Genomic DNA, 12,671 nt, shown 5'->3' with positions numbered 1-12,671 from the left:
TCACAGAAACACTCAGATGTGTTGAGTCGCTCTCACAACTCTGGTCTTCATTTCTGGGCAGTCGGCAGGGTAGCGTGGTGTTTGCCCCTCCGGTCAGCCTGGGGCCTCCCTTGAACCACACACCCTTCCGCATATTTACACACCAAGCCTAGGTCACTCTGTGACATTACCTGCCTGGCCATTTACTGGATTTTGAGCTTCTTGTCCTTGGGTTTGTCCTTGGAAAGATCAGTTTCTCCTCTGATGGAGTGTGTATATTTGAACACAATTCTAGCTAATGTAGGGCACATGGAGCAGGTTTTGTTAAATGACTTTAGTAGAAAAATCCAACGACCTGAAGATATAAATTAAAAAAAAAAGTAGCTGTGTTATTTATAAAATGAATAAATAAATAAATAAATAACATTTCCTTTCTTACTGGATAAGGAATCTCACCAAGAAATACCTCATCCCCCAGTTGCTCTCAAACAGGGTTGTCCCTTGTATGATGACTAGCTGTGTGTGTGTGTGTGTGTGTGTGTGTGTGCGCGCGTGCAAGTACTCACTGTGTATGTGTAAAGCCACATCCTCCAGTCACTCTCAGACAGTGTTATCTGTTGTAAAGTGTCTAGCTGTACGTGTGTGCACATGCCTGAAAGTGTGTGCATGTGTGTAGAGGCCAGATACCTACCCTCAAGCACAGTCCGCCTTGGGTGGTTTTTGCTTGTTTTGTTTTGTTTTGTTTTGACATAGTGTCTCACTAACTGGATAAGTCCCAGGGCCCAGCCTGTCTCCATCTCTCCAATGCTGGGATTATAAGCATGCGCCACCAAGCCTGGCCTTTCTGTATGAGTTCTGGGGAACAAGACTCAGGTCTTTGTCATATAAAGCAAGCTCTAAACTAACTGAGCCATCTTCCCAACCCTGGCCTTTGATTCATGGTAACGATTGTTTTTGAACTGGGATTTCCACTGTTACATTAATGTGCGCTAATGAATGAGAAGTTTTATTCCTGTAACAAATTTGTTGTGGTGATTACCTGGAGGACTTAAAGGATAGAGGAAAATAATGGATATTTGAGCATCTTAATAAAGCCAGACACCAGCTACTGCAACCTCATCTAATGGGAAAACAGCTAATTGGAAATAGAACCATTATTGTGACCCTTTAATGCTTAGCTTCTGAGAGAAAATGATCCACCATCAAAGATGTTTTTAAACTAACCTCTGTGATGGTCTGTCATGATCGCTGTGATGATGGAGCTACTGCGGGTGGAGCTGCCACCATATGTCAATCCCGGGAGGCATTTGCATTCATTTTCATGTTGAATTTTCACAACAATCCTGTGAAATATGTGCTGTCTCAATTTGCATATGGAGAGGCTGAATCACAAAAAGCTGGCTGCTTCAAAGCTGCCCAGCTCTTCAGTGTCAGCATCCACGTATCTCGGGCCCTGGCTCACCACTTCATCCCTTGCTCCCACTGCAGAATAGTGTTTAAGGCCTTTGGCTAAACGTCATGGAAATTACAGAGGCAAATATAGCATAGCTCTTGCTATCCTCGACTTTGTGAGAGGATAAGGAAGTGTTGTGAGACAAAATAAACCAAATACCATACAATACCTATCATAGTAACTTTAAAGGTAGAATCAGAATGAATTCTTTTTACACACACACACTGTGGTTAGGAAGCATATATGTGTGTGTGTGTGTGTGTGTGTGTGTGTGTGTGTGTATGTATATATATATATGTGTGTATGTATATGTATGTATATATGTGTATATATGTATATATATACACACATACATATATTTCCCCATATACACACATACACACACACACATATTCGCCATATATGTGTATACACATATATACATAATATATGTATTATATATATGTATATATTTACTTCCTGACCACAGTTTCCTCTCTCTCTTCTTCTCCCAGTCCCTCCTACCACTCCCTACCACTGCTGCTACTTCCAGTCCTCCTCCATTTCTCTTCAGAAAATGGCAGGCCTGCCATGGATATCAGCCAGCCATGGCATATCCCATTGCAGTAAGACTAAGCACCTGTTAAGGAGAGGTGAGGCAGCCCAGTAGGAAGAAGGGTCCCAAGGGCAGGCATCAGAGTCAGACAAGCCCCTGTGCCCACTGTTAGGAATCCCACAGAAGACCAAGCTATACAACCATGACATATGTGCAAAGGCCTAGGGACTCACAGCGGCTCACAGAGACTGAACCAACAACCAGGGAGCCTGTATGAATGGATTCTTTATAGTGGTGGCATATGAACCTGGCCTGGAAGAATCCAAACTTGTTGGATAAGAGTTTAGGAGAGAGCTAGATAAGAAAAGGCTTGAAATCCTGTGAGACAGATTCAAGAGTTATTTTAAAAAATCTAGTTTGAATGGAACATGCGATATAAGTGAAGAAATCCAAGTCAGGGTTAACTTATAGAAAAAATACATATTAAATTACAATCTTTGGAGAGAAAGTCTTAGGGCAAGATTTGGTGATTTTAGTATACAGTATATTCAGCTCTTCAGAGGTTGCTGGGTAGACTCTTGGTCTCAGTGGTTTGCAACAGCTAGAGCTTGTTTTATTTCTGGGTCATCTGGGTGTCATGTAACTCATCTCTCACCCTCCCGGTCCTATACACCAGAAGCCACTGAGGGCAAAATATCCTTGCTAAGAAGAGCAAGACCGTGAATCGCACATATGGGTGGTTCCTAAGGATAGTTACCTGTGCGCCACAGCTCACTAGCTAAAGCAGGTGTAAAAGGCCCAAACTCAAGAGGGATTAAAGTGCATGCTGACCATATTGTATTCGTAGCAAGGATGTGCGTGCAGGGAGCAGCTAGAATCTGGGGAATTGGACTATTCCAGGTCTACCTAGTCCCTGCTAGCTCTGTGCGTCTGTGTAGTCCAAATCTAGGAAGTACAATTAAAGAATCAGCTGAGGTTTGTTGCTGCTGTTGTTTTTTTAACCTCCCTAGTACTCATTGAAGTTTTATTTACCCCACTATTTATTATCTGGTTAGTTTCATTTACATATTTACAAGTTTGTAGCATAATGTTAAATAAAGCAGGAATATAAGGGTGGGAGAAACTTCACCAGTCATGAGAGATTCTTTTTCTAGCTTTACTAAGGTCTGGCAGTAGAAATCCCAGAACTCAGTATTGAAGAAAATGCTGGACCCACCATGTTACTGAATGCTGCAGTTTAAATATAACAAGCTATGTCCTGCTTATATATCTCTACTTGAACTAGTTTGCAAGGAGAAGATCTCCTATGCCAATATTACCACTGATAGTGCAAGTTAAGTATCTGGCTTGTCATTATCCATTTAATATCTTTTGTCACCCACCGACCAGGTCGGCGCTCTGTTACTGTACAGTAATTACCTCCAACTTAGTGTGGCAACGCAGTGTTAGGGCAATACAGTGATGCAGTATTTCTCTCTTTGGTGGATCTCTTGGGAGCAATTTTCAAAGAGAGGTAGAGAGCTCCAAGGAAATGAGAGCTACTGACTGTCACACAGCATCCGAGTGCTTATGGGTTGGCTGGTGTCCTGGCATCGCCAGCAAGCGAAGCGCACTGGCGAGGACCACACACACAACAGCACTCTACTGTCCGAAACGGGGTTGAGCCTCTGCTGCGGTTCACTCTTCACAGAGTTGCCAGACTTTTCAAACAGCTGCTCTCATCCATGTGAGGAAGGCCAGGCTGCCCTGTGCCGTTTCTACTGCCTTCATCTTTTCAAATACTTTATCCAAGGTAGACTGTTGCATGCACGCACCACGCACACACGCGCGCACACGCATGCACGAGCCATTTCTAAGGTCTCTGAATCTTCTCTTTCTTCTCATCCCAGTTTTAGTTGTTCTGTGGGTTTTTTGTTTGTTTGTTTTTTAAATAAATCATGTATTTGTTGATAGGTGTGATCTCTCTTATAAGCTGGTTAGCCAGCTGTGGGTAGGAAATGCATGGTCTTTAGAGGGACCAGGTTTCCATAGGGCTAAGTGCAGGATGAAGGAGGAATGCCCAGGGATCAAGTTAAACACTGACCGTTCCATCCTCATTTTATAACTAAACCGGCTCTGACTGCTGCTGAGTTTGGTTTCAGGAGCACCCGATGTTTACAGCAGCCCTTTAAACAGAGGTGCATAGATCATTGTAGTAAAAGTCTTTTGGATGGCATTGTAAGATCAAGCAGCCGGCCAGCAACCAGAAACCTAGCTGCTCTCCTTCATGTGGACTTAGTTATATTCTCACCCTTGATGGTTCATAACTTGGAACATGACATACATTGCTGCCTGTTTAAATGTTGTAGGGACCAATTTATCAGGGCCACGTTGAAGATTAAATGATAAAATGTTCCCAATGTACTTAGAATTGCGGAGCAGTGGGAGGCAAAGTAATAATTCACTGTGTATCCCTCATAATTTTGATTGCACAAAGTGAAGATTCATTAAGGACACTTTGCTCATAGGATAATTACAGAGAGGATAATGTGACTCTGTGTGGGACCACAGCCATTAGCCACACGTGACTCTGAAGCATGGATGATGTGGCCCAGTCTGAGATGCTTTTTACATTTTGCACTAAATGAAGAGCTAATATGGAAAATAACCAAAAAAATTAGCTCATTAATCACTATTGATCATATATTCAAGTGATAATTTGGATCTATCAGATTAGGTAAATTGTATTATTAAAATTACATGCACCTGCTGTTTTTTAATGTAGCCACTAGGAATGCTAAGACGCCAGGCCAGGCATGGTGGCACATGCCTTTAATTCCAGCATTCAAAAGGGAGAGTCAGATCTCTGAGTGTAAGACCATGCTATGGAGTCAGCCAGGGCACCCTTAAGAGGGTGACTGAATAAAGTAAAGGTGGTCTGCACAGGCAGTGGGTTTTATTTAGTTAGAAAGAACAAAATGAGGTTGTGTGCAGAAAAATGAATGGAACTTGAGATCTTTGTGTTGATAAAATAAGCCATTTACACACAGACAGGTTTGTCTGTTTTCTCTCATATGCAGAGTTTTGGGGAAAGAGACTTAAAAGTAAAAAAAAGACTAAAGTAGATAAAGAGACTGAAAAAGATAAAGGAAAATGGTATGACTAAATTACTTTTTAGACATATGCATGGAAATGCCTCAGTAAAATCTATTGCCTTGTATAATTTCTGTTTACCAGTAAGAAACTGAAAAACAAAACAAAAAGCCTTAACTCAAGATGGGAAGAGCATATCCTAGTGTAGTCTTGGAAGATATCTTGATGCTTCAAATAAGGGCTCAGTAGGCTTTGCATGGCTAGAAGCCCACACAGACTTCATAAATTACAGAACTCTGACGTGCGGGCCAAGAGTTTTAACTACTGCTTTCGTAATAAAAGTACAGCCTGCTTTGTTACTTAAAGCCTTTGAGAATCAAAACTCTACTGCCTGAGGGAAGTTGCTTCTGGAGACCTTGGAGATCCTGAATTAATTCAGTGTTTTCTAAAAACTGCCTGTTTCATACCAAGTAGCCAATGGCAGTTGTTTCTACAATGTGTTGTACGCCATATTAAGCACGTCACACATCCCTTACTTCATCTTCAAAGCAGCCTGAGAGAGGGACTCTAGTGTACCGGACTCCACTATCAGGTAATAACACACACACATACACACACACACACACACACACACACTGTTTAGCTCAGCGTCCATATGTATATACTCATATATAGTTCATATATAAATATATATACATTTATATATGTGTAAATTTTTGTTTATATGTGTGTATGTATACATATATACACACACGTATGAGCTTGTTTTTATTTATGTTTATATATAAATGTGTGTGTATATATGTAAATTTTGGGATACAAATGTGTATGTGTGTGTATATATATATGTACATACATATGTATGTATACATACACATGCACACATATATTCACTCCCGGGAAATATTCCCAAATGCTAATTTTTCCTCACTGTCAGCGAGCACTGAGAGCCTGTTCCCTTGCTGTTGGATATGGACGTAAGTGAAAGATAGGGTCATATACCATTCAGTGTTACAGGCAGCCTGACTCCAACAGGAAAGAGCCTTTGATCTGGCAGAACCTGTGACAGGGTTACCATTACAGGATTACCTCAGAGCCCTCAGGATTCCCAAGGGGTCCCAGCAGATTCCTTTAGTCACTCAGCTTCCCCTCCAGAAGCCTTGTGTTTCTGTAGCTGGCTAAAGGGAAGTGAGCTCGGCCTGGTGGAAGGCCACAGTGAAGCTGCTGGTGCATCTGGCATCCTCCGGTGAGGCCCAGGGAACCCGAGCTGCAGGCAAGGCTGGCTGGTGCTGGGGGGGAGTTCTCCAGAAGTGACTCATCAACAGGAGTGGGACTGGGAGCGTCTCTTCACCTTAAGCAGTTCTCAGTGTTTCCTTCCAAAATGACATCAGAGAATTTGAAACTGTGACTTCTTCCCGGAATCCTGGCTGTGTAACAACGGATGTTTCATGGGCATCTCCTGGCAGTCTCCATGTTGCTTCACCCACCTGGCAGATTGGCCTCATTTCGTCTCTGATGTTCCTGTGTAGAGATCCACCCTGGGGCTTGAGCATGGCTGCTGCTTTCTCTACTGAATTATTCCATGGCGTTAAAAACATACTACTGGACTCTTGATTACAGTTCCTAAGTCTTTTCCACATGCGGTTGTTAATACTATTACCTCTGTTTGAGAGGAGGAGGCTGAAGCTAAGGCCTATCCTGGTCACATAGCTAAAGAAGTGGGACTGTTTATATAATGAGGAGGGTAGCTTGCCTGAGGGCGCTCCCCTTCAGGAATAAACGTATCTGTTGGGGTTGGGGGACGTTGAATCTAAACTAGCCTGTGCTTAGGAGCTTTGGGGAAGTAATTGCTAACTGCCTGCTTTAACTCAGCCTTGGCTGTTAAGTGAGGATGTCTGGAGATTCTACTGTGGTAATTAGGGTTATTTTTGGTGGAGTTGAAGTACAATCATGTTAACCACACAGCTATGAAATCTGGCAAACTGGCTTCAAAGCCTGGCTGAGCTCCTCACACACAGATACATAGACTTGTCAGACTCGTGAGCTTCTCATTGGCTTAGGTTCTGTCTGTGCAGTATGGGCGATACCAGGACTTTGCACGGAGTTGTTGGGCCTTCGACGCATTCTTGTATGTTAAGCTTTTCTGTACTACTTGGGGACACATGATAAGCAGTGAAAGGGTGCCAACTGTTAATCTCCACCATCCTGTTGGCAGCCTGAAGACATGCGTGCTTATGTATGCAGCTGTGACTTCTCAAAGTTGTTGATCGGTCCTTTGCGATTTAACTTGAGAAAATCATTATCATTTTCTTAGGGTTGTCACATTCAACAGACTTGAACAATTGATTCATGAGCCTGAATTATTTGTGTTACTATGGTCATTCTCTTCTGTCTTGGCCTAATCAGAACTTCTGTCTATGTAAGGTGTGTGTGTGTGTGTGTCTGTTAAACAAGAAAGGTAAAGGTTATGACTTAGAAATAATAAATATGATAAGATGTTGCTGGGGTTTATAATCCTATTAAGCCTGTATAAAAGACACACAATCCAGATATTTTAATTATAAGCCCTACGCCTAGATTGGGCAGGTCTTGGGCTATACTTTCTTATTCCCCTGCCATAAGGCCCCTTATCACTTGCTGTTTCTCCTGATCATGCAATTCTGGTTCATGGCGACTTCCTCTTCCACCAGCCTTCTTCCTCGCTCCCCTTCTCTCTCCCTTCTTGCAACTCCCTCTCAAGCCTCCAGTCCCACCTTTGCCCTCCACTGCCCTAATCACAGGTTTTAGCCTTTATCTGACAGTTAAAATGGGGAGAAGGCTCACATGGCATCAGTTGAACACCTGATGATCTGCTTGTAGGGGGCAACTACCTCTTGAGGAGCCAGGTTTAGCATTAGAATACAAGCAGCCTCAGGCCAACCCACAACAATAGGCATATTTCCATCTAAGTATGCTTTTAAAATTTTCCCACCGTACAGCTTAATGCTGTATTTGTTGTGTGTTTTTTATTGCTGTGACCACATACCCCAGTAAACAACTTCAGGGGGTAGGGCCTTATTTTGGTTCACGGTTTCAGCCTGTGCTGGCTGGCTCCAGTTCGTTGGGCCTGAGGTCAAATAGAAGTCATGGCAGTAGAAGTAAAGTGGCAGAGAAGGCTCATTCATCGGGCAAGGAAGCAAAGAGAAAATGAGGAAGGACCAGCGGACCTCTTCCTCAAACTAGACCTCGTGCTGAAGTTTCCCCACCTCTCAGTAGTTCGATTGAATTATGAATTAAAACAAAACAAAACAAAACATTGTGTCCACTGATGAGGTCAAAGTCATCATGGCCTGCCGCATGTTTCATCTCTGAACCAGGCCTTCAATGTGTAAACCTTTAGAGGACTCCAAATCCAAGCCATATTGCCAGACATAAATTAATGTGTGAGTGTGTGTGTGTGTGTGTGTGTGAGTGTATGTATGTGTGTGTGTGTATGAGTGAGTGTGTGTGTGTGTGTGAGAGAGATTGTGTGTGTGTGAGAGAGTGTGAGTGTGTGTGAGTGTATGTATGTGTGTGAGTGTGTGAGAGTGTGTGTAAGTGTGTATGTGTGAGAGAGAGTGTGTGTGTGAGAGTGTGTGTGTCTGTGTGTAAGTGTGTGTGTGTGTCTGTGTGTATTTTCCCTGTGATTTCCCAGCTCTTCCTATATATGGACTAAGGATGTTTCCAGAAAGATATTTATTTGTGAAGCAGTGCATTGACAATGAGGAAACAAGATGCTGACGGTGCCTGTGGCTGTCATAGAGAACTGCATCTAGAACTAAATGAAAATTTAAAATGACACACAAAATAGGGATCATTTCACCTCACATTGCATCTATGAAGAATATTCATAATATTAAAATTGAATTATTAAGAATTTCCAGATGAAACTAGCGCGTGCGCATGCTTATATACCTTTGTGCATACCTGTTACAGTGTATTTGTGGAGGCCAGAGGACAACTTGCAGGAGTTGGCTCTCTCCTTCCCCGATGTCACCATGTGGGTCCCAGCAGCAGAACTCAGGTCACCAGGCATGACCGCAGGTGACCTGCCATTTCTCTGGGCCTCCACTCTCTGGCCCTCCAAATGAATCTAACGATGTAAATGTAAGATAAGATGTAAATGTAAGATAAGAAGTGTGGTGCTGAGGAGTTAACCTCAGTCCATAAAGCGTTCCCACACAAGCATGAGGGAAGTTCCGTCCCTAGGTAGGGCCCATGTAAAAACCATGCATGTATGACCCGGAGAACATCACGGAAGGATGGAAGAGATGGAGGATGGGAGGCGTGTTCCAAAAGAGCTCTTCTGGGTAAGACATAGCGGGTTGCACTTAAGAACTCACCATAGATGTGGTTATTTACACAAGACATGCCCAAGATTGGCTCAGTCAACATTTCATCATGGAAAGGGGAGGAGCTGATGAGACCCCACTACTCCCCACTACTCCGTGAGAGTTGATTGACAGTCTCTTCAGTGAGGTAGCTACTAATACGTTGCTTATTCTCCAGGAATACCTCCCACTTGTGCTCACACAGGAAACCTAATGAAACACAGTAGCTCACACACACAGAAGACAGGGAAGTATGGGAGGGGCGACATGGGAAGAAGAAATGTTTCAGAGAAAGGAGGGGGTGGGGTTAATGGAATGTGAAAATGGATACAATACATTCTATGCATGCATAAAACTCAGAGTAAAAATACGTTTTACCTAGTAATTTTTTTTTCCAAAGTGCCAGCTGTGATGGCATCACGTGCTTTGTAAACTCAGGGCAGAGAAGGAGAACAGGGGCTCCCCGGCCAGCCAGCCTGGCCAAGTGCCTTTATAATCTTAGGTTGCAAAATGTCTTCCCTATAATGCTATGAAATCTGATCCCATAAAAACAAGCTGACACGTTTGGCTGCATGAAAATCTAAAGCCGCTGTGTGGCATTAACTAAACAAACCACTGTAAGCTAAGTTAAAAGACAACTGTCAAACTGTGAAGACCATTTGCAAAACAAATAAGGTAAATATGGGAAAAATTTTTTAAAAAAAATACTAGCTGAAATCTACAAACAAAGAACATCCTAAGGGAACACTGAACTAAACTTGCGACCAGGCAAGTTATAGAAAAGTTGCCAAGAGTTCAATAAGCAGACAGAAAATATTCAACCGCTCATAGTAAATAACTCCTATCCTCACCCACCCCCATTCCCAACCAACCTCCATTTCCACCCAATCCCCATCCCCACAAAAAGAAAGTAAAACAAAGCGGTTTTTACCACCTCAAACTAGGCAGGAGTAGACATCTGTCTTATGTTCTAATGAGTAATGTCAAACCAGAATTTTGTTTTTTGTTTTTTTTTTCTGGAGCACAGGATAGCAGTGTGCATATGGGATTTAAATAATTATGCCTTTTGCTCCTCCAGTTTTGCTTTTTCTTCTTTAATTAGGAGATAACTAGACAGGCAGATGTTGTCCACACCTGTATGCTCAAAGGTCTCCCTCACTGTCCGGACATGTGCGCCATTGAGCCGTCAAGAGATCAGTGATCCTGCAGTGCTTTAAAGAAAAAGGCACAAGGAGACATCGCACAGCATGCCTTATTTATGATGGCTTCTCAAGAGTTTCATTCTGTTATATTTACTTGTTTGCTCATCTATTTATTGATTTATTTATGTGTGCACCATAGTGCACATGTGGAGGTCAGAGGACATTTTGTGAGAGTCAGTCTTTCCTTCCACTACATAGGCCCTGAGATTGAACTCAGGTCATCAAGCCTGGCAGAAGGCACCTTTACCGGCTGAGCTGTCTTGCTGAACATTTGGGTTTTCTTGTTGTTGTTGTTGTTGTTGTTGTTGTTGTTGTTGAGCCTTACAGGGTAGCTCTGGCTAGCCTACAGCCCATTTATCTACCCAGGCTGGTCTCATGGCAATTGTCTGTCTCTGTCGCAATTGGAGGCATATGGTGCCATACCTGTCTGTACATTTTATTTGTAATATATGTAATATTCTATGTCATATGCATAAAGAAAGAAGGTGTTGAGGAGCCTTCCACCAACATTAGCAATAATAGTCTTCCTTTGATAGTTTCAGGTGATTTTGAATTTTGAATTTAGGTGATTTGAATTATAAATATAAATTCCTTATTTTTATAATTAAAGCCCATTATCCAGTGCAACTATTTATTTTGATAAATATAATTTAAAAGTTTCCAACCTGCAAAGGGCTTCAGTTGTATTTTTGAGCAATGCAGATTTGCTCCCTCAGGAAAGCAGACTATGTCTGGAAATAGCTTTGGGACATAGGGATCTGTGTGGTGGTATGTTTCCTCAGGTAAACAGATGGGTCTGATCTAGTTTCATTCAAGTCTTTGTGTCCCTTGTCAGTCTGCAAAACATTTGCTGACTGTTTTGCGTGCTTTGGACACCACACTAGGCATCACAGCTCATACAGACCAGACGGGCAAAACTAATTTCTGCCTTTAGGGAACTAATAAGTGGTGACAGATGGATATCTTGGCGTACAGTGTCAGTATCCTGTGGTGATACAGCGGAGGGTGCCTCAGCACAGGCTCTGGGTGGACACACACAAAGCATGATTAAAGTCTTTGCATAAAAGATGAACAAACAAAAGAGCCAGTGATTCTGAGACATGGTGCTGGTACAGGCAGAAGACTCAAGACGTGATGCGGTGCATGTGAGGTCTGTCTAGAGGATACTGGGGTCTGAACAAATAAGCAAGAAATCAGATAGAAAACCTCACATCAGGAAAGGAGCCCTAAATATTTAGGAATTTCACACTTATTCCCCCAAAAAAGCTCACACAGACAGTTTAAGAATCATGTTACAGACCTGGAAATTGGCTGAACATCTGGAAAATGCTAGAAAAAAGTCTAGTAGATGGAGAGCTAATTCCTTTGATGGTCGCCCTTACCTCATATTAGATAATATGGGTCCTGAAACAATAGTTCCAGAGCACAGGCTCACATGTATGCTGAGAGGACATTATTACTAAACTGTGACAAAGCCAGCTAAATCACGGTATGACAGCATAGCCTTTGTCTTTTGGGATTGGACATGACCTACTTATTCTTTTGAATTGCTGGGGTCTTCAAAGAAATGATGTTTGCACATCTTAGGTTACATGCAGATACTCTTCATGAAGACCATCAAGGAAGCTGGTAAAATGGCCAAGTGACCTGAGCTCAATGCCAACACACAAATAAAAGCCAGGTGTAGTGCAGGTAAAGACAGGTGGGTATCTGGAGTTCTCTGGCCAGCCAGTCTCATCAAAACCGTGAGCTCCACATTGAGTGACACAATTCTGTCTCAGAATATAGGTGGAGGGTGATTGAGGAAAACACTCAGTATCCACCTTTGGCCTCTAAATGAATATAGACACATGTGAATGCATACCTGTACACATGCTATGTATTCATACACACACACATACAAACACACATGCATGCACTCACACACAGACAACCACTAAGCTTTGGGAGTCATCACCACCTTAAGATTTAAGTTGCTCCCATTGCTTCAGGGAGTTCTGAATCTTTGCCTATTTCCAAAGGGGAAGAATGAGACACATTGGGAGGAGTCTGCACTACTACTTCATTCCTGAGGGACAGCA

At 42.5% G+C, this 12,671-nt stretch overlaps 1 protein-coding gene across 3 annotated transcripts in view; it reads left to right on the top strand.

Moving 5' to 3' along the window:
• The window catches only part of 1700025G04Rik (RIKEN cDNA 1700025G04 gene), a 206,598-nt gene that overhangs the window by 85,096 nt on the left and 108,831 nt on the right, over positions 1-12,671 (top strand). The gene's annotated exons all lie outside the window — the stretch shown is intronic.

This window comes from Mus musculus, chromosome 1 (genome assembly GCF_000001635.26).
Source record: "Mus musculus strain C57BL/6J chromosome 1, GRCm38.p6 C57BL/6J".
Lineage (NCBI taxonomy): Eukaryota > Metazoa > Chordata > Mammalia > Rodentia > Muridae > Mus > Mus musculus.
This window is presented reverse-complemented; position numbering and strand designations above follow the sequence as displayed.